This window comes from Dipteris shenzhenensis, chromosome 22, assembly GCF_047967505.1.
Source record: "Dipteris shenzhenensis isolate YYH24624 ecotype China chromosome 22, Dip_SZ_1.0, whole genome shotgun sequence".
Taxonomy (NCBI): Eukaryota; Viridiplantae; Streptophyta; class Polypodiopsida; order Gleicheniales; family Dipteridaceae; genus Dipteris; species Dipteris shenzhenensis.
Genome location: NC_141617.1, coordinates 9,212,516 through 9,233,903, shown reverse-complemented (window position 1 = coordinate 9,233,903; position 21,388 = coordinate 9,212,516). Strand labels below are relative to the sequence as shown.

The window sequence follows — 21,388 nt, the reverse complement described above, 5'->3', positions numbered from 1 at the left end:
AGGACCTCCCCCAGATCCGTAACGATGTGACCATCCGCTGTCCTGAGACTCCGAAGCTGATCACCTGCAGCTCTCTGGCCATGCGTCCTGAAGAACTCCCTGCACATCCGGTCACCCTTCCGGGGCCCAGAAGGAGAGAGAGGCGTGATAGGAAAACTCGGAGCGACGCTGGAGGGTCTCCTCCAGGAGGGCTCTGGCTCGAAGGGCCTGGATCCGAAGCTCCTCGAGCCCGGGGAAGCCTGTTGGAGTCGCTGAATGGAGGCGAGGTCCCTCCGAAGAGCTCTCTCTCTGCCCCACCAATCCTGTCGAACCTGTAGGGCTACGAGCTGGCAGATCTGGCTGGACTCTTGCAGAGCCTGCGCGACCGAGTCTACCAGATCCACGCCCTCCCCCCAGTCTCTGTCCCAAAGACTGCAAATGCTGCTGCGCACGTCCACCCTCGAGAAGATGGAGTCGGGAATCCTGCATGATCGGGGGGGGAGAGTCTGGGCTACCGAATCTAATGATAGGAGCACAGGCGCATGGTCGGAGAGTGTCGTCCCTGGAACTATACCCGCCTGGCCGCCTCTACTGATGGCCCAATCACTGACATAAAATCTATCAAGCCTCTCCAGGAGTCTGCCTCCTTCCCTGCGGAAGCCCCAAGAGAAGTCCAGGCTCCCGTGCCAACGTCGGAAGGACGGGTCTCTCCAACTGTCCCTCCCTCTTGTCGCGAAGATGAAAGAGTCCCAAGCTGACTGCTCTGCCTGAGCCATACCTGTGAACTCCGGATTTCTGCCCTGCTGGTCCTCCAAGGTCTCCAGGTTGTTGAAGTCTCCTCCAACAATCCAGGAATCCATGTCTGGAAGAATCCCTTAAGTGTCCTCCAGAAGGTGGCTCTGCATCGGAGGTCTGTGGGAGCATAAATGTTGAGGATTCCTATTTTGGATCCCTCCAAATTCAGGCCTACCCAAAGGGCTCGGCCTGGGATCAACGTGCCGTGACCGAAAACTTCCTGGGCTAACTGCTCGCACACGGAGGTACAGACACCCCCACTCCTCCCCTGTGCGCCGATCGAAGGCTCCCAATAAGTGTAGGAACGTCCAGGGAGAACCTTCCCGCAGCTACGGGAATGAGCCGCAGAAAGCTTGTGCTCCTGGAGCAAAAGTACATCCAATCGACCAATCACTGCAGGCTGAAGTTCCTGTCGCAAAATGAGCTTCCTGGGACCACGGGTGCCCGAAGAGTGAAACCTGTTCATATTCCAGGATACGAGGTGTAGGCTCATGGAGAGGGACGGGGGGCTGCGAACAACTGTCTGCTCGCGGTCGAAGTCGAAGAAGAATCAGACATATCGGAATGGAGGCGCTGTCGCTTATGAGAAGGTTTGGAGGGGGAGACGGGGTCGTCCTGCCCGTTCTTCAACACCTTCAGCAATGGCGAGAGGCCTCTGGTGCCATGAGCAAATGCTTTCTCGAGCCAGCTCGAGATCTCTGAAGTGGTCATCCCGTAGAAGGTTCGGAGTTTCTGTTGGGACCAAGCTCTGACATCCTGGGGGAGAGGCCATGACAGGGGGGGTCTGAGAATCACAATCAGTCGGAAGCGTTTGGCGGCGCAACGCCACCGCAAGCGCACATCGCCCTCGGACCACTGAGTCTCGAGAAGCTGCCCACCGGACGGGCCTATCCAGGAGCAAACCTGGGCGTGTGTCTGCTCTCTGAGAGCCTCCCAAACCGAGTCGTCTGTCCAGGTCTCGGTGCCATCGGTGAGGAACGTGAAAGCGAAGCTAGGGCCATCCCTGGGAGCCAAGGCAGCAATCTTCCCATCCGCCCCTTTGCGGAGCAGGAAGATACTAATGTTGAGACAAGCCGGGAAGGTCCCAAGGTCGGCTACATCCAGGTAGTCCCAGGGGCCAGATCTGTAAAAGTCTCGAGGAAGCTCTCTCTCCTGGAGCTGAGACCCAGCTGAGTCTGCCACTGAGGGGCTAGCGGGAAGGGAAGCCTGCTCCACTGGTGATATAGACTCCGGGTGTCCTGCCAGCGGGGGGGGAGGGGGAGGAGGCTGCGGGATAGGCGACTCGGACTCCACGGAGGCGACTGGCGGAGAAGGTGGAGGAGGTGGAGCGGGGGCTGCACTCGGCTGGAAAGCCGACGGTGCAGCTAACTCTGTAGGAGAGACGAGGGGGACGGGGGGGGGGGGATGGGGATGCATCTGGAACTGGGACTGGGACTGAGGAGGAGGAGGAGGAGACTGAGGAAGAGGAGGCGGGGGCTGAAGCTGCGGGTCGGGCGAAGGGGGGGGAAACTGGGGAGAAGGCGGGGGAGCGGGAGAGGGGGATCTGAGGCTGTGGAGGGCGGGCTGCCGTCGAAGAAGAAGCTCTCCCAGGTCCCTGGGGCGTCTGCCTGTCAGGTCTCTGGAGTGCTGCTGCAGGAAGGGTAACCTCTGCCTCCTTGCCTTTATTCGAAATCTTCTTGTTCTTTCCTCTTTTCCTTTGAACCTCGGTCCAACCGCCCACTACCTCTGGACCAGACTCCGGCTGCCTCGGCTCCTCCTGACGTGGCTGTCCGGGGGGGGGGTGGGGGCGGAGGGGGCGGGGGGGGTCGGGACGAGCTGGCGAAGCGTGGACAAGCAGCCGCCAAGTGCCCAAAGCCGTGGCACCGCAGGCACTGACCTGGCTGTCCGGTGACTATCATGCTCTGGGTGATGCTGCCAGCACCTGTCACAATCTCGATCACTGCAGGGAGAGTCGCAGGATCCGCCACAGCCACACGGACTCGGGGAGCTCCTGCCGTGGTCACCGCGTCGGCAAAGGTGTCGTGCATAACCCAGCCAAAATGGGAGCTCAAGTCCCTGACAATCGGCCGCAACTCAGTAGCAAGCCCTGGAAAAACTAGTGTCACTGGGTGGCGAGGTATACGGAACTGAACATCGAAATCCGCTGCGCTGAATCCACGGTACCACGGGACTATCATGATAATCTTCCCATCCACCGATGTGGGGGAACCGGCAATCAGGTTGCTCGCAGCTTTCTCATTGGAGAGTTTGAGCCAGAAGATGCCCCTTCCCATAAGGGCCACCTCCTCAATATGGCCATCCTCTAGCAGGAGAGTGGACTGGAGCCAGTCCCTGATGGTAGACCTGGAGGGGGAGTGTCCAATGACTCTACCGTAAACAGAGGTACGAGCAAAGTCAATGGCAACCTCCTGAACACGAGATGATTGTTGCTTTGTCAGGATAACGCGGTAGGCATCTGGAGAGGGAGGGTCCGATTGGGCCTCCGGATCCGGGCAGGGGCCCGCCATACTGCCAAGACTAACTGCAAGCTTCCGATGAGGAAAAAACAGGCTGCCACCCAAGAAGGGGGACGAAGCGGGAGGTGGAGCCTGGGGGTGAGGCGGGCGAGGCGAAGTGAGGGGGCGGGGGGGTCGGAACGGAGGGCGGGGTGAAGGCTACGGGGTGCGGGGAATACGGAAGGGCGCGGAAGGGCGGGGGGGCGGGGTTGGAGTGGCGGGGGCGGAGAGGTGAAGCGGGGGGCGGGGAGAGCGGAATGGAGGCGGGGGGGCGGGTGAAGCGAGGGGGGTCGGCGGGTGAGGCGGAGCGGCGAGAGGGGGGGGGTGAGGTGAAGCGAGGGGGGGGGTTGGGTGAAGCGAGGTGAGGCGGAGGGGCGGGGTGGAAGAGAGCGGAGGGGGGGGTGAGGGCGGCTGAGACGAGGGAGAGGGGGGGGGAGTGGAGGCGAGGGGGGGGCGGCGATGGTGAGGTGAGATGGAGCGGAGGGGCGGGGCGAGAGAGCAGCGAGGGGGCGGGTTGGAGCGGGGCGGATGGCGAGGGAGCAGCGAGGGGGCGGGTTGGAGCGGAGGCGAGGCGAGGGCGAGGGCGGGTTGGAGCGGAGGGGGCGGGTTGGAGCGGAGGCGAGGAGGCGGGTTGGAGCGAGGGGGCGGGTTGGAGCGGAGGCGAGGGGGCGGGTTGGAGCGAGGGGGCGGGTTGGAGCGGAGGCGAGGCGAGGGCGCAGCGAGGTGGGCGGCGGGTGAGGGGGAGGGGGGACGGGGGTCGAGGGCGGAGGGGGGAGGGGTGGGGGTGGTCGCGACGAGGGGAGGAGCTAGGGGGAGGTAGAGCTAACGGCGAGGGGGGGAGGGGAAGCTCGCAGGAGCAGAAAAAAATTGCTCTTGCTATACAAAGTGGTCATATCTACTTGTTGATGGACTCATATAGACTCATAACCCCCCAGATCATGATCTCTGGGAGCTACAACTCATATAGACCTCATGGTGGATGTACTCTCCCTTTGATGGACTCATATAGACCCCCCAAATCATGATCTCTGGGAGCTACAACTCCTGTAACCTCTTGATTAAGTGGGAACGTGGGACTTATGAACCGTGACTAACTTTGGCTTAGGGGGCTAGCCCAGGGGAAGCGACACTTCCCATAAGTACCTAGGTGCACACACTAGGCCTACTTGCTAGGGACAAGGCAAGGTTGAAAGGGGTCTTAAAGTTAGGCCCAAGGAAACCAATGTTTCATTGGCTAGAAGGGGTTAGGATTTTAATGTGAGGGGCAAACCAATGTTCCATTGGTTTGCAAGGGTTAGAGCTTTAATGAGGGGGCCACGTAGCATTCCCTCATGCACTACCTACCACCTCTCCTTTCCTTACTCCTCTCCTCAATGTTACGGGATGTTCTTCCTACATTTTTCAAGGTCAAAAGGCTTGGCACGCTTTCCAAAGCTCCCCCGCTCGCATTTCTTGGAGTTCCATGCATTTTGAGGCAGTCCGTACGGCTGTATGGACTGCAGGCGCTTCATTAAAGGCCCTTATACGAACTGTATGGACCATTGGTGCTGTTGTATGGATCAGTTGGCACATATTCCAAGGCTCATAATTGCAGTACGGCCTGTTTTTCCTGCTGTACGGACAACTCTACACAGATTTCAAGGTCCCTAGGCTGTTGTACAGGCCTGGTTTGACGCTGGTATGCTGCTTGCTCACCTCCCGAGACAACTGGATGTACCTCGAGGCTGCTGCCCACATCTGGAGGTGTTTTTGATCGCTGAATTGCTGCTGCATGCTTTCTGAAGCACTCATTCCGAAGCAGGGCAAGCCTCTGCACCCGTGAGCCTTGCTCTTCTCACATTTCTCAGCTCCCAACTTTCCTTTCTCTCTTCCTTCCCCTCTCCTAGCTGCCAGTTCCTCCTTCTAGCCTCCACACTGGATTTGTTGGTGGTTCGGAGCTGGATTGAAGTCAGTTGAAGCTGGTTTGAGTTCTCTTGTCGCTATCCTTTTTAGGTGATTGCATTTGATGATTTTTGGAAGCCTGTTGTTGCTCTGTTTGTTGTTTGGAGCTTCTTGTGGATCTTACAGGCTTAAGTAGACAATCAGTTATAGAGGGTGTGCATGGGAGAGTGCCAGAGGGGTAGTGTATTGCATTTTGGTAGCCTTGAGGCTGCTTGAGCATTTTGGGAAGTGTATGGATGCCTGGTCATTAACAGTTGGTTACAGCCTTTGTGGAATGCTTGGATACCTGTACAGTTGGTCATGGACAAATGGTGAATGCCTTAGCTTTGCCTTGGCACTTGGGTACTAGTGTGTGCATTAGGATGGAATGCAGGTTATAGCCAAGGTTTGGCTTGGACAGTGGAATAGCCCGTGGGGCAGAGCACAGGGGTGAACCCTTGTTGTATGCACCAATTGGCAATTTCATTCCTAAAGAATAAATAAATATCGGAAGGGGCGCCAAGTGTTTGGGGCCAGTGTGGTGTCTTGCACTTGGTTTCATTGAGCAGGGGCACTCTAGCCTCCATCCAGTTATTTCTCCAGTTGTTTCTAAGTGGTATTGTTTAAAGTTAAGTGGTTGAAAATGATGCAATATGGCTGTGAATAATGAATATGCAATGCAAGTTATGGTCTACTTTCCTTTAGGAAATTGAAGGCCGGTTACAGTATCAAATGCCTTACGAAAGTCTACAAAGCACGTGTAGACTTTCTAGTGCCTTGACTTCGCCTCCTCAATGATAGCCCTCAAAGTGAAGATGTGGTCCAAGGTGGAGTGTTGTCTCTGAAAACCTGCCTGCCAAGAGCCTGCTGCTCACGACCCTTTGTGTGGCTGTTGATCTCCCTGTCTAGTACCGACCCATATTTGTTAGCCTGAGTGTCGCCAATCATAAGAATGCAGTAGTTCCAAGTGTCCATGGGATCACTTGCCTTGTGTATTCGTACTATGGTTGTAGTGCTCGAGGTAGGCGAGAAGCCATGGCATATGGCATGATTGAATAGTTGTGCTAGAACCGGGGTCAAGACCTCCTGCCAATGTGCAAGAGTGTGTAGCTCCTCATGATCTGGTGATCTCCAGTCATGAAGCCGGAGAAGAGCAGCCCATACATTCTGTGCAGTAAACAAGTGACACGTAGTGGGTCTGGCGCCTGACCTGGGACATCATAGAGGGAGCATGCATATGTATGTCAAACTGCTAGATTTGTGATGGGGATGGGCGGCTTCCCCTTTGAAAAGAGCCCCCATTCCGTAGTAGGATCCCCCCTGCGAAAGTATCCGATCACCTCATCCATATCGTGTATGAGGAAAGCCCACTTCTTACGTTGTGTCGCTCGGCATGAGATCCACTGTGCCTCTAGTGAAGTCAAATGTCCCAATGCTCGCTAATGTGTGATCATCTCTCTACACTCGTCGTCAAACCAGGGGTTGTGGGGCATCTTCCCGTCTGGGACACGTGCAGATTGAGTCATGGGAAAGGATTTGGTGGGGCAGCATCTCGTATCACTGAGACAAGGGTATTAGAGGCATGGGTGAGGTCCATAGCATCTCCAAGTGATGCAGATGCACCAGTGACCACACACGGGAGGCATCTACTCGAGTTGGGGTCTATCCATGACTTGATCATATATAATGGTCTCCGGAGATGGCCAGATTGAAAAGATGCCCCTCCCACTGTGGGAATTATGGTGGAGGTTGATGAAATAGTAGATAGTACGGGCATATGCCAAGAACACTCTCATTGTCTTCTTCTCTAGATGTATGCTTGTTGCAGTTGATGTGGACAATTGGTTAACAAGAACTTTGGGAGGTTGTTTTGTATGCAAGGTGCACTATGCAGCTAAGAGCTTTTTTGAAGTTATCATGGCAGATGAACAGTGCAAACAAATGCTTTTAGAACATTCACCTCTTTTTTATGGGCAGCAAATGGTGCATGTCTTGCCTTGGTTGCCTACTCGGGATTACCAGGCATTGATTAGGCATCGCTGCCCAGTCTAGGAAGTGGTGAATTTTCCTCAATGCTTGGCTTCACTTTTGCCCATAATTGCAACATCCCTAGGGAAGGTGGTATGTCCACCTCACCTAAATGGCAATTCTCTGGGATACCTGGGGAAGGTGGTATATCCACCTCGCCCAAATGACAATTCTAATAGGTTTTGCATTCTCTTGGATACAGATAAGCCCAGTCATGAATCTTACTTTGTCACGGTTAATAACGTGGCTACGGGAAGTGCCTTTTATAGGCTAAAATGGGGTCTTTTGGTAGGAGCATGCTTTGAGTGCAAAAAGTTTGGGCATATGGCTTCACAGTGTCCATTGGTATTGCATAAAATGCCCTCGGATGCCAAGCCCCCTCTAGTGCAGAATAAGGATGCCCTTGGCCCTTCAGTCTCAAAAAATAAAGGCGTTAAAACACCTCCTACAGCACAAGACAAGGGAAAGGCACAACTAAATTCCAATGGAAATACATCTGGTGTTTTGCCTTCCGCACCTCAACTCAAGCTTAAGGATAAAAATACCAATGAATCCTTGCAAACTACGAGACGGATGGTCTCAGCTAGTAGACATCTACCTCCTCCTCATCTTCAAATGGTCAGACTCCTGCAGAAAATTATGGAATTGGCATTACATGGGCTGCTGTGACGGCAAGCTGTATTTTATTTCTAGAAGAAGAAATTTGTCACCACAATGTAAATATCTCAAGTCAAAGTACAGTTGACCATTTATCTAATCATAATTAAAGAGTTTTCATATGTGTTAATTATGGTTAAAGGGTTCTTTTAATGGTCAAAGAATTGCGGTCAAAGATACTTGACTTTGGTCGGGGAGACTTGGTTTATTACCAAGAGGGTTAATTGCGGTTAACCAAAGAACTACAGAGCTGACTACGGTCAGAGAGTGTTGACTTCGGTCAACGAGACTTGGCATGCATCAAGAGGGTTAACTACGGTTAACCAATATGTGCCAACTTCGGTTGGAGAGTTGTGCTAACTTCAGTGGGAGAGACTTGAATATAATTAAGGGGCCTCGACCCTTGGTCAAAGCCCCTTAATTATGATCAAGAGCGTTGACTTCGGTCAACCAGAGAATAAATATATATTTTTATATTTGTTATGTGTGCACATGTGTTCAGTGGGGACGCCCACCGTGACTAGAATTAGTCCACAGTATGTTATTTGCATGCAAAGCGCTAACAATTAATGGGTGCCATGGTGGTGCGCTTTAATTAATTGTTGCAGGTACTAGGAAGAGTTATTTTTCCTAAGCGCTACGGGAGCCTAACAAGCATCTAGGAGGCGGTTCGCGTGACCAAGTGCTTCGAAGACTCCAAAATTGCCCTTAGTGGCATGTAATAGTCTAGATTTTAGACAAGTGGCATGTTGCCAATTTGAAATGAGTTTGAAGCTCTTGTATATTTGCAATAAGTATCTGGAGTGAGGTTTCATTGGTATCAGAGCCAGGTTTCGATCCAAGCTAAAGGCAGAGACTAAAGAAATCAAGGACGGTGGGAAGTCAGTAAGATTTGTCACTTAGAATGGCCAGTATGGCCAAGCTGAAAAGGCTATGCAGTTCATAAGGCAGTTTGATGCTGCCTTTAGCCTGGAAAAGTTCAGTGAGCCCTCAAAGCTTCGTATGGTTGGTTTACACTTGACTGGTACAGCCAGTGCATGGTGGATAGCTAAGACAGCCAACTATATAGCCCCTAGGAAATGGAAGGAATTCAAGAAAGCTTTGTATAAACAGTTTATTCCCAAACAGTTTCGGGATCATGTCCTTCTGGGTTGGGAGAGCATTCATATGGAAGCACAAGATACAGTTGAGTCTTACAACCAGAAATTTTGGGACGCATACTTGCAGGTTTCGAATTTGAAGAACATACAAAAAAAAAGGAAGGATTACACTCAAGTGAAGCTACTTCCAACCAACGCAAACGAATTGGTAGCTGAACGAAACAATGAGGACATCTCACAACCTACAAATAATAGTGCCCTTGTGTACAAGTTGCCTATAGCGAAAGCAAGGCTACTACAAGATACTTGAAGACCATTGAAGATACACCCTCTTTTCCTTGCAAATGTTGTGGCACACTTGGTTTCAAAAGAAAAATGTGAAGAGGGACTTGTACAACGATAAGTTTCATGATTCAACAAGAAATCATGTTAGCTAGCAGTAGCCCGTCCTATCGCCTTTGCAACCTGTGTTACGCTCATTTAGGTAAAGTTCCTAAATTTGCAAGCAAGAACATGATGTTGAACACGCAAACACAATATACAAGCATGTTAACAACACTAGAAACACACACATCAGAGTGGATTAATTCCAATGGCCTCTTACTCTCTTGAACATGTCTAGGAAATGGTTTTCTTGCCTGTTTTTCAAATTGATAGGCTTCATATATCTTATGCATTTCTGCAACCTTGAACTTGGGCAATCCTGCAACAATATTTTGGGCTTGCAATAATTTAAGTCACTGTACATTAACATGACCAATGCGTTTATGCCAGATATCAATATATGCAACTACACCGGTCCCATGTGCAAACATTGCTGCACTCAATTCAGGCATGTGTGCATCCAACGTAAACATCCTGCCGTTCTTCTTCCCTTTTGCTATCAAGCGACCTTTATTTTTCATATCCTCAACAAAGCATCCATGAGGATTAAATCTGACCTGCAAGCCCTGCTCAACCATTTGACCAACAGAAACCAGGTTCTTGGTGATGTTCGGAACATGAAATACATCAAACAGGTATTTCTTTTTCCCATCCTGCATAGACAAAGGAATTTTACCAATCTGCACAATAGGATGTGCAGTATCATCACCAGTCTCCACAAATCTTGGTTTTTTCATTTTCCTTGCGTCTTGCATCCATTCTGCATAACCTGTCATGTGGTTTGACGCACCTGCGTCAACATACCACAGATCATTGCTTTCTTCTGCACTTGTCACAGAATTGGTCATGTGCTGCAGCATAAACAAATGCTCATTTTTGTCATCACGTAGTCTACTAGAGGATCCATAATTGCTTTACTGCAATTTTCCATTCATAATGTCATTCTGCTTTTTGTAGCAGTCGTTAGCCATATGACCCATTTTACCACAATAGTAGCATTCAACATTGCTGTTTGCATTTTGGCCTCTCTGCCATCCACCACGACCTCTTTGGCTCCCCCTGCCTCTAAGGTTACCACGTCCTTCTCCATAGGACTGGTTTTCTTGAATTTGCTGCATATTCTGATTTCTGCCACGGCCTCCAGATCGGCCTGCTCTACCTCTGTCTCTACCTCTTCCAGCATTTGAGTAGAAGACAGTTTCTTTTGAAGTTTCTCCTGAAGAAGATGCACCACCATTTCTCTTCTCTTCAGAAATTAGAAGAGCAATCAACTCCTCAAAATCAGAAAATTTTTCATGGACGACAATGGATGTCCGGAACTGTGCATAATCCTTTCCTAGACCATTCAAGGTCACAGAAACTAAATCATCATCTTCCACTGGCGACCCAATGGAAGCAAGTGCATCTGCAATCTTCTTCACCTTCATGTGGTAGTCATTGATGCTCATATTTTCTCTCTGCACATTGTGTAACTCCTGCTTGAGCTGCATTTTCCTGGCTTGCGTATTTGTGCTGTACATTTTTGCCAAGGTATCCCATGCCTCCTTTGGCGTGCTTGCATCTTGAATATGCACAATCATAGAATCTGAAATACTGATAGACAGCCAGTACATAACTTTTCTGGCTCTCTCATGCCAGGCTTTAAATGCCTGCATTTTCTGTTGATTGGGAACATTAGGAAGAACTGGTTTTTCTTCATTTCCTGTAATGAACTCCCAATAGCCTTTTTCCATAAGGAAATTCGTCATTCTAAACTTCCATGCTTGGAAGTTGTTCTTGTCAACATTTTTAGTGACAATCTGCGAAAGAGAGTCAGACGCCATTACAGAACACTGCAAAATATTCTGTCACTGCAAAAAACACAACTTCTGCCTCACAAGGCAAATCTGCAAAACTGACGAAAGTGGTATTTGACCACACAGTCACTTCCTAGTGACGATTTTGCATCAACAGGCAATAAGAATGATCACTCCTAATATCTCTGCGCATAGGCATACGATGCAATTTGTGCGGCAACTTTTCACGGACCTGCAAATCAATGGTCGCACAGCCAAAACATGCCACTTTTTTGAGTGCATGCGGAAAAACTTCCGCCACCAAAACGGGCCCTGAAACGACCTCAAATCAGAAAAATAATGTCACCAAGGGCTTTGCCCTTGCCCGTAGCATACACTACCCTCTCGTTGCACCGCAAAGGGCGTCTCAATCTGAGACAGTGCACTCTTGTACTTTCCGACTGTGCTACCTGTAGAGATTTGCTCCCAAACTCGAAAAAGAAAAGCAACACTGATCCTCTTACCAAGACATTGCGAACTTGGTTTGCTTCCTTGAGCTCCTTACCACGAACCGAGCTCTGATACCATGTGAAGAGAGTGGGAGAGAGGTAAGGAGTCTCACTTGCAGCTTTCTCACATACACAGTGGGGGAAAACACACAAAGGTGGAGGCTGAAAACAGTTTTCCTCTTCTTAGTTGTGAAAGCAAAAAAACTCTCCCTCTTACAAAAAGGAATAGATGAACCCTATATGTGGGTCTCAAACCAAACTCAACTAACCTAGGTGGCATACTAACTGAGCCACTAACTAGAGTACATAAAGATAGCTGTCATCCGGCTATTATTCATGGGCGGTGTTCCAACCGCATTTGCAGCTAACAAGTCGGTGACATAAATGCACAACGGTCACCCTGGCATATCACGAGTGGAGCTCGATATCTCAACAGTACCATGGTATGCCTAAGTCCATTGTCAGTGATTGAGATCCCAAAATGACCATTCTATTCTAGAGAGCTTTATTTGATAATATGGAGACGAATCTGAATTTTTCTTCTTCTTTCCATCCCTAGACAGATGGTCAAAGGGAAGTAGCAAATTCTACAGCATTGGATATGCTGAAATGCTACGTGGGTGACCAAGGTTCAAACTGGGAAAAGTACCTACCATTGGTAGAGTTTGCTTACAATAATATAGTACATAGCTCTACAGGGAAAGCCCCCTTTGAGGTTATTTATGGGAAGGTGATTCTGCCACCTATCCTGAGGACCAAGGATGAAATATTTGCAGCTGATCAGTTTGTGAGAGACCTCCAGACAGCTTATAGCCAAGTCCGGACAGCAATTGAAAGGTCTCAAGAGAAGCATAAAAGAGCTGCAGATAAGCATAGGAGACAATTAAATCTCAAGGAAGGGGATTGGGTACTTTTAAAGTTCGAGAAAGCTAGGCTCCGCAAGTTTAAAGGCAAACAGAAAGTGTATGCAAAGTTATCTTCCAGATATTATGGCCCTTTCAGGGTTACAGAAAGTATAAATGAGGTTGCATACAGGTTGGCATTACCAGAGCATTGGAGGATTTCACAATGCATTCCATGTGAGTTTTCTAAAGAAATTCCAGGGGCCAGAGCCTACAGAGCGAGTATCAGAGGATGCACCAGAAGTGGATGAGTTGGAGGAGGTCCTTTAACTAGAGCAGATTGTGTACCATACTGTACGCAAAGGCCCTCAGGGCAAGGAGTTTTACAGGTATCTTGTAAAATTCAAGAATTATACGGCATTGGATGCCAAGTGGATGGATGAAGACATGTTGTCCGATCATCCACAGCTTTTGGATGTTTACAAGGAAGCTTTTTAGTTGAGATCAACTGAATAGAAGCTGAGGGGATGTCAACACAATGTAAATATCCTAAGTCAAAGTACAGTTGACCATTTATCTGATTGTAATTAAAGAGCTCTCATATGTGTTAATTATGGTTAAAGAGTTCTTTTAATGGTCAAAGAATTGACTACGGTCAAAGATACTTGACTCTGGTCAAGTAAGCCTGACTTTGGTCGAGGAGACTTGGTTTATTACCAAGAGGGTTAATTGCGGTTAACCAGAGAACTACAAAGCTGATTACGGTCAGAGAGTGTTGACTTCGGTCAACGAGACTTGGCATGCGCCAAGAGGGTTAACTACGGTTAACCAAGATGTGCCAACTTCGGTTGGAGAGTTGTGCCAACTTCAGTTGGAGAGACTTGACTATAATGAAGGTGCCTCGACCCTTGGTCAAAGCCCCTTAATTATGATCAAGAGTGTTGACTTCGGTCAACCAAAGAATAAATTTATATTTTTATATTTGTTATGTGTGCACGTGTTCAGTGGGGACGCCCATCGTGACTAGAATTAGTCCACAGTGAATAATTAATGGGTGCCATGGTGGTGCGCTTTAATTAATTGTTGCAAGTACTAGGAAGAGTCATTTTTCCTAAGTGCTACGGGAGCCTAACAAGCATCTAGGAGGCGGTTCGCGTGACCAAGTGCTTCGAAGACTCCAGAATTGCCCTTAGTGGCATGTAATAGGATTTAGTCTAGATTTTAGACAAGTGGCATGTTGCCAATTTGAAACGAGTTTGAAGCTCTTCTAATAAGGATTCACGTTGGATTTTTGTACCAGGCAGCTCTACGCTGAACTTACTTTCTCTCTTCATGAATAAAAACCTTCGGGGGGGTCCAGCCTGACGTTGTCATGGGCCCTAGTGCATCTGTAGAGAGAGGGAGTGAGAGAGAGCATAAGAGAGAATATTTGCAGTAATTATGTGGAGTGAGGTTTCAAAATTGCTGGTTTGATGCCTGGCTATCAAGCTGCACCTCCTTGTCAGGATCTCATCATGGATCCGGAGGAGGCTATGCATGCCCGATTCTCTTGTTATTTGGATAATGTGACATGTACATAAACTATAGCTTGATGCAAGCTTGCAAGAGTGTTGAAGATGATTTACTATCTCAGTAGTAAACTTTCAGTTAGTATGCTTATTCAAAATGCCTAGCTCTTCTAATGCTTCATATGTGAGAAAAATCCAAGAAGAAGAAAGAAGCACCTAAGTATGTCAATAGAAAACAATCACTCTGAGAAGTTTTGCAATGAGAAGAAGAAAGTCAATCCTATATTACAAGAGGCAGTCTGCAAGTATATACCGAGTCCTTATGCCTGGTGGTTGTTGGACTTCCTCTCAATCACAACTTGCTACAGCTTGTGTCACTTATTTTGCTTGACAGTTTGGGCATGCAGATCTCCCTTTGCAAGAAGTTCTCTCTGCACGACGGCAACTTTTGCAGCATGTCTTTCCCATTGTTTCTCATGCATAGCCTTTGGAGCTGGGGGAACTTTTACTGAAAGGGAGTTATCTGATATAATAAAATGTTGTGGCAGATGGAAAGCTCCAAGATGGGATGGTTTGATTGTTGAATTTTTTCTCGCATATTGAGATATCCTTAAGTCTACTTTACTGCATATGATCGATAGTGCTTATCAAAACCAACAACTGCTTGATTCATGGAAGAAAGGGCTTGTCAAGTTCTTCCAAAGAAGCAAATATGTGAATCATTGGCTGATTGGAGACCTATCACTCTCATGCTAGTTATTTATAAGATCATAACCAAATTGGTGGTTGATCGCATCAAAGGATACTTATATGATGATGGCCTCCATCTTGCTCAATATGGGTTTGTTCCTCGTAGGCATATCACTAATAATATTGCAAATGCCTATGTTGGGATAGAATATGCAAAATACAAGGAGCAGGATGTGCTATTGTTGCAAGTTGACATTGCGAAGGCCTTTGACACATTTCAATGGGATTTCATCTCACAGACCATGCATGCTTTGGAATATGGCACAAAATGCAGCATGTTATTTACTAGCTGTACAATGACAGTAAAGCTGCCTGTATATTGTTTAAGGATATTTTTGGAAATTGGACTTTCTGTTGTTTGGTTCACTAGGGATGTCCACTTAGTGGGTTGTTGTATGCGATAGCCACGCATCCAATGCTTCAATACATGGATCATCTTGTGGCTACAGACATGTTGCATAATTTGGGAATTCATGGAAGTCGCACTATGGTTGCTTATGTATATGTTGATGATTCTTTTTTAACTCCAATGATTACTGAGAGGGGATATTTCTTCCCTCACGCATGCTCTATCATTATATGGGTCTACATGTGAATTTTTAGAAGTCTAAGCTGTTACCATTGCGTTCTAAAGACTAGCGTAGTCTTTTATGGTCGGGGGGATCATCTTGTGGCTACAGACATGTTGCATGGATTGGAAATTCATGGAAGTCGCACTATGGTTGCTCAAGCATATGTTGATGATTCTTTTTTTACTCCAATGAGTACTAAGAAGGATCTTTCTTCCCTCATGCATGCTCTATCATTATATGGGTCTACATGTGAATTTTTGAAGTCTAAGTTGTTACCATTGCGTTCTAAATACTGGCATAGTCTTTGATGGTCGGGGAAAATTGTCCCGCCTACTTAGTTCGCCATCTTGCTTACACTTTGGGTTGGATGATTACTCGGTCATCGCCAACAAACTGACTAGGCATCTTCAAAATTGAAGAAAAAGATTGAATACTGGAAATTAGCAACGTGGCCGTTGCATGTTCGCCACTTCAATCTATTTTGGTGGCATACATTCAGTTTTACCTGCCTTTGATCATGTTTGGCAAAGGAGATCTTAGATACTTTATGTTAGCCATTATGGAAACCTTTTGGCGATCCAAACATGGCCGAAAAAGTTTGAGATTGCTTTCAGTGCAACGTCTTTTTTTGCCAAAGATGCATGGGGTTTTTAATAATATCCTCAACATTCAGGTGCTATCCTTGCTCATAAAGGGAAAATGATGCTGCAATTTATGCAAAGAGATCAACCTTGGGCTGCCATGATGCGGGTTTCAGATATAAGATGCAAAGGGTGGTTTTCTGGCTTTATGATGGTGGCACAGTATCCTGCCTTTTGTCTGATGCTCTCTCTTCTTCATGGTCATTAGGACGCTTGGTCTGCCAGGGCTGTCCACTCAGTGCTCTGCTTTTTGCCATTGCTACGCATCCCTCCTGATGCATACGGATGATTTGGTCTCTCGCCAGTATTTGCATGGCATTGATATTCATGGAGCTGCTTCTTTTGTTAGTCAGGTCTATGCCGATGATTCTTTTTTTTTTCTTAGAAACTTTGCCTTTGGCGTTCGTCATCTTATGCAGGCTCTTCACTCATTTGGCCTTGCAACTGGATTGAAAGTGGACTTTGCTAAATCCAAACTCCTTCCTCTCCATGCAAGTGATTGGCACCGCATTTTATGGCTTGGACTGATTTTGCTTGCTGATTAGATTGTCCGTCATTTAGGCTATCCCATTGGTTGGCATATTTCTCTGCCACCACAAGAAAGACTATGGGTTTTGCAGAAGTATTAACATAGCCATTGCATGTTCACCTTCGAATAGTGCAATGCATTATAATGGCCTATGTGCAATTTCACTTGCCATTGATTACTTTGTCTTTTACAGACATTGAGAAATTCATATCCGGGGCAATGGAATGCCTTTGGCGCACTAAAACGAACTGTAATGTGGTTCGCCTACTGAAGTACAGCTATGTCTGTTCGCTCAAGATGCATGGGGGTTTAAATATTTTGAATATTCACACTCATGTGATAGCTCACAAGGCTACACTTTTGCTTACTTTTTTGGAGCAACATCAGCCATGGACACTTATGCTCTCTTGCTTGTTTGCTTCTCTTTGTTCTGATGCATTTGGCTAGTGGATTCCAGCTCTATTGGATGTTATCTTTGGGCATCTACATGATACTATTCCTAGTTGTCCATTTTCTAGTCCCTTGCTTCGGGATTGGGAGTTTCTACTTGAACACATGCATTGGTCAAGCCGTCCCCCTGATCTTGGAAATACCCATTGTCTATAGAGTATTTATTGAAGCCGGTTCTTTGATATCTGCCATTGGCTCATCTTCAGCCTAGGAGGGCCTACTTTCTACATCAACTTGGTATCTCCACATTGGATGATATGGCGGATGACTGGGCCTTACTCTTTCTTTTTCACAGGCCAAGACATGTTTCTCTTTGGGTATGCATCACATGCCTATTTGGGGTATTCTCACTACCATGATGCTTCCTTTCTTACCTCTCCTTTGCGGATCTCACTGCCAAGAAAGCTTATCATCTTCTTCTACCGAAGCTAATGGATTCATGAGCATGGTCTTTCTATCTGTTATCTTGATGAACCGCTTGCTTCGTGGAAGGTTTGTCTTGGCTGTATTTGGAATGGTAAGCTCCCACTTCAATAACAAATTTTTTATGGCGGTGTTTGGTTGATGCTTTGCCAGTGGGCTCTTTCTTGGCTGCCAGATGTATTACTTCTTCGCATTGTCCATCTTGTTCACATCCACAGAAGATGGCGCTGCATCTACTTTGGACTTGCCCAGTTGCGTGTGACTTTCTTACTAGATTGGGGACTTGTCTTCGTGCCTATTTTTCTTGTATTGCTTTTGGCAGGCAATTTTGGTTGTTTGGGAGATATACCACCACCCTTGACCACATTCAGTTTTTCAGTTGGTGTCGTTATTGGGCTCTATGGTCATTATATCATGCTTGTACTTCTCGGCTCTATGGACACTCTGTTGTGGATGTTTATCATTTCTTATCAACTAATAGTATTCCCTTACATCCAGCGAGAGAGAGTATTACAAAGTTGTCATGTACTGAGTACTTGTTGGGCTAGCGTGTGTGCTAGACCCAGTACCATGTTGCGATGTTTCAAAATCTCTGTCAAGTAGCTTCCTAGCTTTTTGGATGGCTGCTGTCACAAGGGTGTGAGTTTGTACTTATGTGGGGTAGGACCTTGGAAAACTGAGTGGGTAGGGCCTTGGGATGTAGGTGTGCGAAGTGTTGTTTTAATTTTGGGTTTTGGTCCCAAGAGGTGGGCAAAGAACCTTAGAATCTTAAGTTGGCCATTGGTTGGCCTATAAAAATTGCCCCACTAGAGGGGGCAATGGGGAAAATGAGGGGATGCCACGTGGCATCTCCCCATGCCCTGGTGCAACTAGCAAGGTGGTTTGTGGAAGCTCCCAGAAGGAATGATGAAGGAAAAGAAAGGCGGCTGGTCGACGGGATTTGATGGGTGTCCCGAGGATTCACATTACATGGCGCTTGGAGCATTGAGTACGGCAGCCATACGGGAATCAGGTCACGGAAAGGTGGCGTGAGCGTCGAGGGTTGGAGTCCGTACATACATGCTGAGCAGAGATACCTTCATTCATTCGACGCAGTACGTTGCATATGAACGTGTCTTCGCAATTCTTTATTGTACGGTGCTCACGGGCTGTTGTTGGTTGGTGTTTTGAGGCTCGAGCTGAGCACGTGAGCTCACGGGCTGATCAAGCCACTACTTTGGAGCTTGCTGAACACGTATGCTCACAAGTTGACGACAAGGACTGGTCTTGGGTGTCATCAAACGGCTTCTCTTGGCGTGTGCATGTAGTTGGCCACAGGGGGCTTCTGTCTTTCCTTGGCAGGGCTGAGTACAGCCCTTATGCTTTTGCATTTGCTCGTGAATGAGCGGATTTAGTTGCCTTTGGGTTAATGGAGAATGCCTGATTCTTTCCTTCAGATTATTCTTGGTTGAAAGCTAGTTTGGAGAGCCATTGCAAGCAGAGAGATGCATGGGTACTGCTTTCAGTTCGAGTGCAGGTTTCCCTGAGATTGTAGGCTGATCATTATGCTTTCATCCATTGCTTGGGTATTTGCTAGGGCCTTAGTGGGCATTTGAGACAATCAAAGGAGTTGTGTGACCCCGCATGGGTTGCTAGTAACAATTCTAAGTCCTGAGTAAGCATTTTGGATGCCTATTGTCATTGGGAGTGAGAGCAGAGCCCAGTAGGGTTATTCCTTGGGATACTGAGGCCTATTAGAGCGTAAAGCATTGTCTATGGATGCTAGTTGTGTGTCCATGATTTATCTTTATCTAGTGAGCAGGTGAGTGGCTAAGATGGCACTCAAGGCAGCCAAGGGGGACTGTGTGACCAAGTATTGGTTGCTAGGAACACGCCTAAGCTGAGTGCAACTGTTTTGGAACTGAACTGGATGCCTTTTTGCCATGTTTGGTGGGAGCCATTCTCAGCAAAGAACACACATTGTTTATGAATGCCTAACGGGCTGTGTAATGTCATTGATGCCAGAGTGATGGTACTTGTATGAGTGCCATATTGTTTGATGTGTTGAGATGCAAGTTCTCTTGTGCTTAACAAGTTGATGTTCAGGATGAATGCTGTCTATAGGGCGAGAGACTATAGGTAGTGGCGGTCCTGAACAGTGGAGAAAGCTCTTGTAATTTGTTTTTAGATGATTAGTTTGGGCATCTTACATGTTTCATCAGATAGATGTTCCCGTTGTATTAATGGACATGCGAATTTCACCTTGTGAAGTTTTTGTCCATGTTGTGACTTCCTAATAAGTTCTTTCCATCCTCAGCTTGTCTAAGCATTTTTTACTTAGAAATGCTCATTTGGGTGGAACTCTCTTTATCTTGCTCCTAGATTCATACATAAGATATAAAAAATATCCCGATATAGGTTAACAAGAGTGGTAGTAGAATCAACCTGCTGCCCTCCCATCACCAAGATGTATCATGCTACCAGAATGTTCCAGATAGAGACTTAAATGAAGTCGTATAGTCTTCACAAGTAGTTGTAGCTAGATTGAAGAGAATGTGGGCTATTGTTTGATTAGCCGTTTCCTGAAGCTCTAGCCTTTGTCAACGGAGTTTGTCCTTAAACTCCGCATTGCTAATAGAAACTCAATACGAAGACCTTTGTATAATGGATGCTCAAGTAGTGTGTGGATATGTACGTATGGGAGCATATGCTTACACTATGTTCTATCCTTTTCTGCTTTGAGCATATAGGTGGCTAATTGGGCACAAGTGGCAGCTATGGGGAACTGTGTGGCCAAGCGTTGTTACTAGTGACAGTTCCAAGGTGTGTGCAAGCTCCTTTGATTAGGGATGGAGACCTACTGCCAAGATTGGTGAGAGCAGTGAACAATAGAGGCTATGTAGGGTATGTGGATGTCTAATGGGATGTGGAATGCCCCAGATGCAAGAAAGAATGCATCCTTGCAGCAAGGAGAATTCAGCAAGTATGTCACACGGTGACGAGGATTGGGATAGGGGACATGAGTCCTTTCAAGATGGGTAATCTTTGTTTGAGGGAGCTTCTATTGATGATGACTAGAATGCCGATAGGAAGCCTTATGGACCTATGCCATCGAATGGACAGCCATTAGTCGTGCCACATAGACAAGGTGCTCCATTGCAACAGTTTATTCATGGTCCTGGTGTTGATTTGCATGGCCAAGGCAATGATTTTCGGCATGCAAATCAGGGACAGCAAGTCATTCCGCACCCCGCAGTGCATCTAGGATATTTGGTGGTGGTTCAGTGTCTCAAGCAATGGCTGGCCAAGTTGGGAATGGTGAAGGAATGCTTGGAAATCACCCTGTTGGTTTTCAGCCTAGAATGCAAGGTATGCAAGGGATTATGCTTGGGGGTATGCGGGTCGGAATACAGAGAGTTATGAATGGAAAGACTGGAATGCAAAATGGAATGCATGGCATTATGGGAGCTCCTGTAGGCATGCTTGGTATGCAGGGTACTGGGGCTGGTATAGCAAATGCTGCTATGGGTAATGGCAATGTTGGTCAGGCTTATGTTGTCCACTGTGATGTATGTGGGAACAGCATTGGTGCAATTCTCATGCAGAATGGATGGTTTGTTGCCTACAAGAGTAGAATGTTGCAAGATGCTGAAAGAAAATTGCAAGTATGTGAGAAAGAGTTGCTGGCTGTGGCTCTTGCTCTAACTGCATGGGAGCATTACTTGCTGGGGGCTGATTTCCCTGTGCAGACAGATCACCAGACCTTGAGATATTTTCCTCACTGAGACTAGGTTGTTTGAGAAGCATATGCGTTGAGTCTTGAGTTGGATGCAGTGAAGGACTAGTATGCAGAGGATGGGGATTCTGCAAGGCTTTATGATCAGCTGTTCTATGGACAGCAGCATTTGCATTATACTTTTAGAGAGATAGTCCTTTAGTTGCATGGTTGTATCTGGTGTTACAAGCAGTTTAAGCCTAGCATGCAAGGCATCGACGTGATGATGCTTTAGTGAAAGCAGTTGAGACTTTCTTTGGCCAGTTTTGTGACAAGA

At 47.3% G+C, this 21,388-nt stretch overlaps 1 protein-coding gene across 1 annotated transcript in view; it reads left to right on the top strand.

The window, feature by feature from the left end:
* LOC147887700 (Nucleic acid-binding proteins superfamily) overlaps window positions 1–21,388 on the top strand; it is a 155,535-nt gene that overhangs the window by 119,280 nt on the left and 14,867 nt on the right. The window lies entirely within an intron of this gene.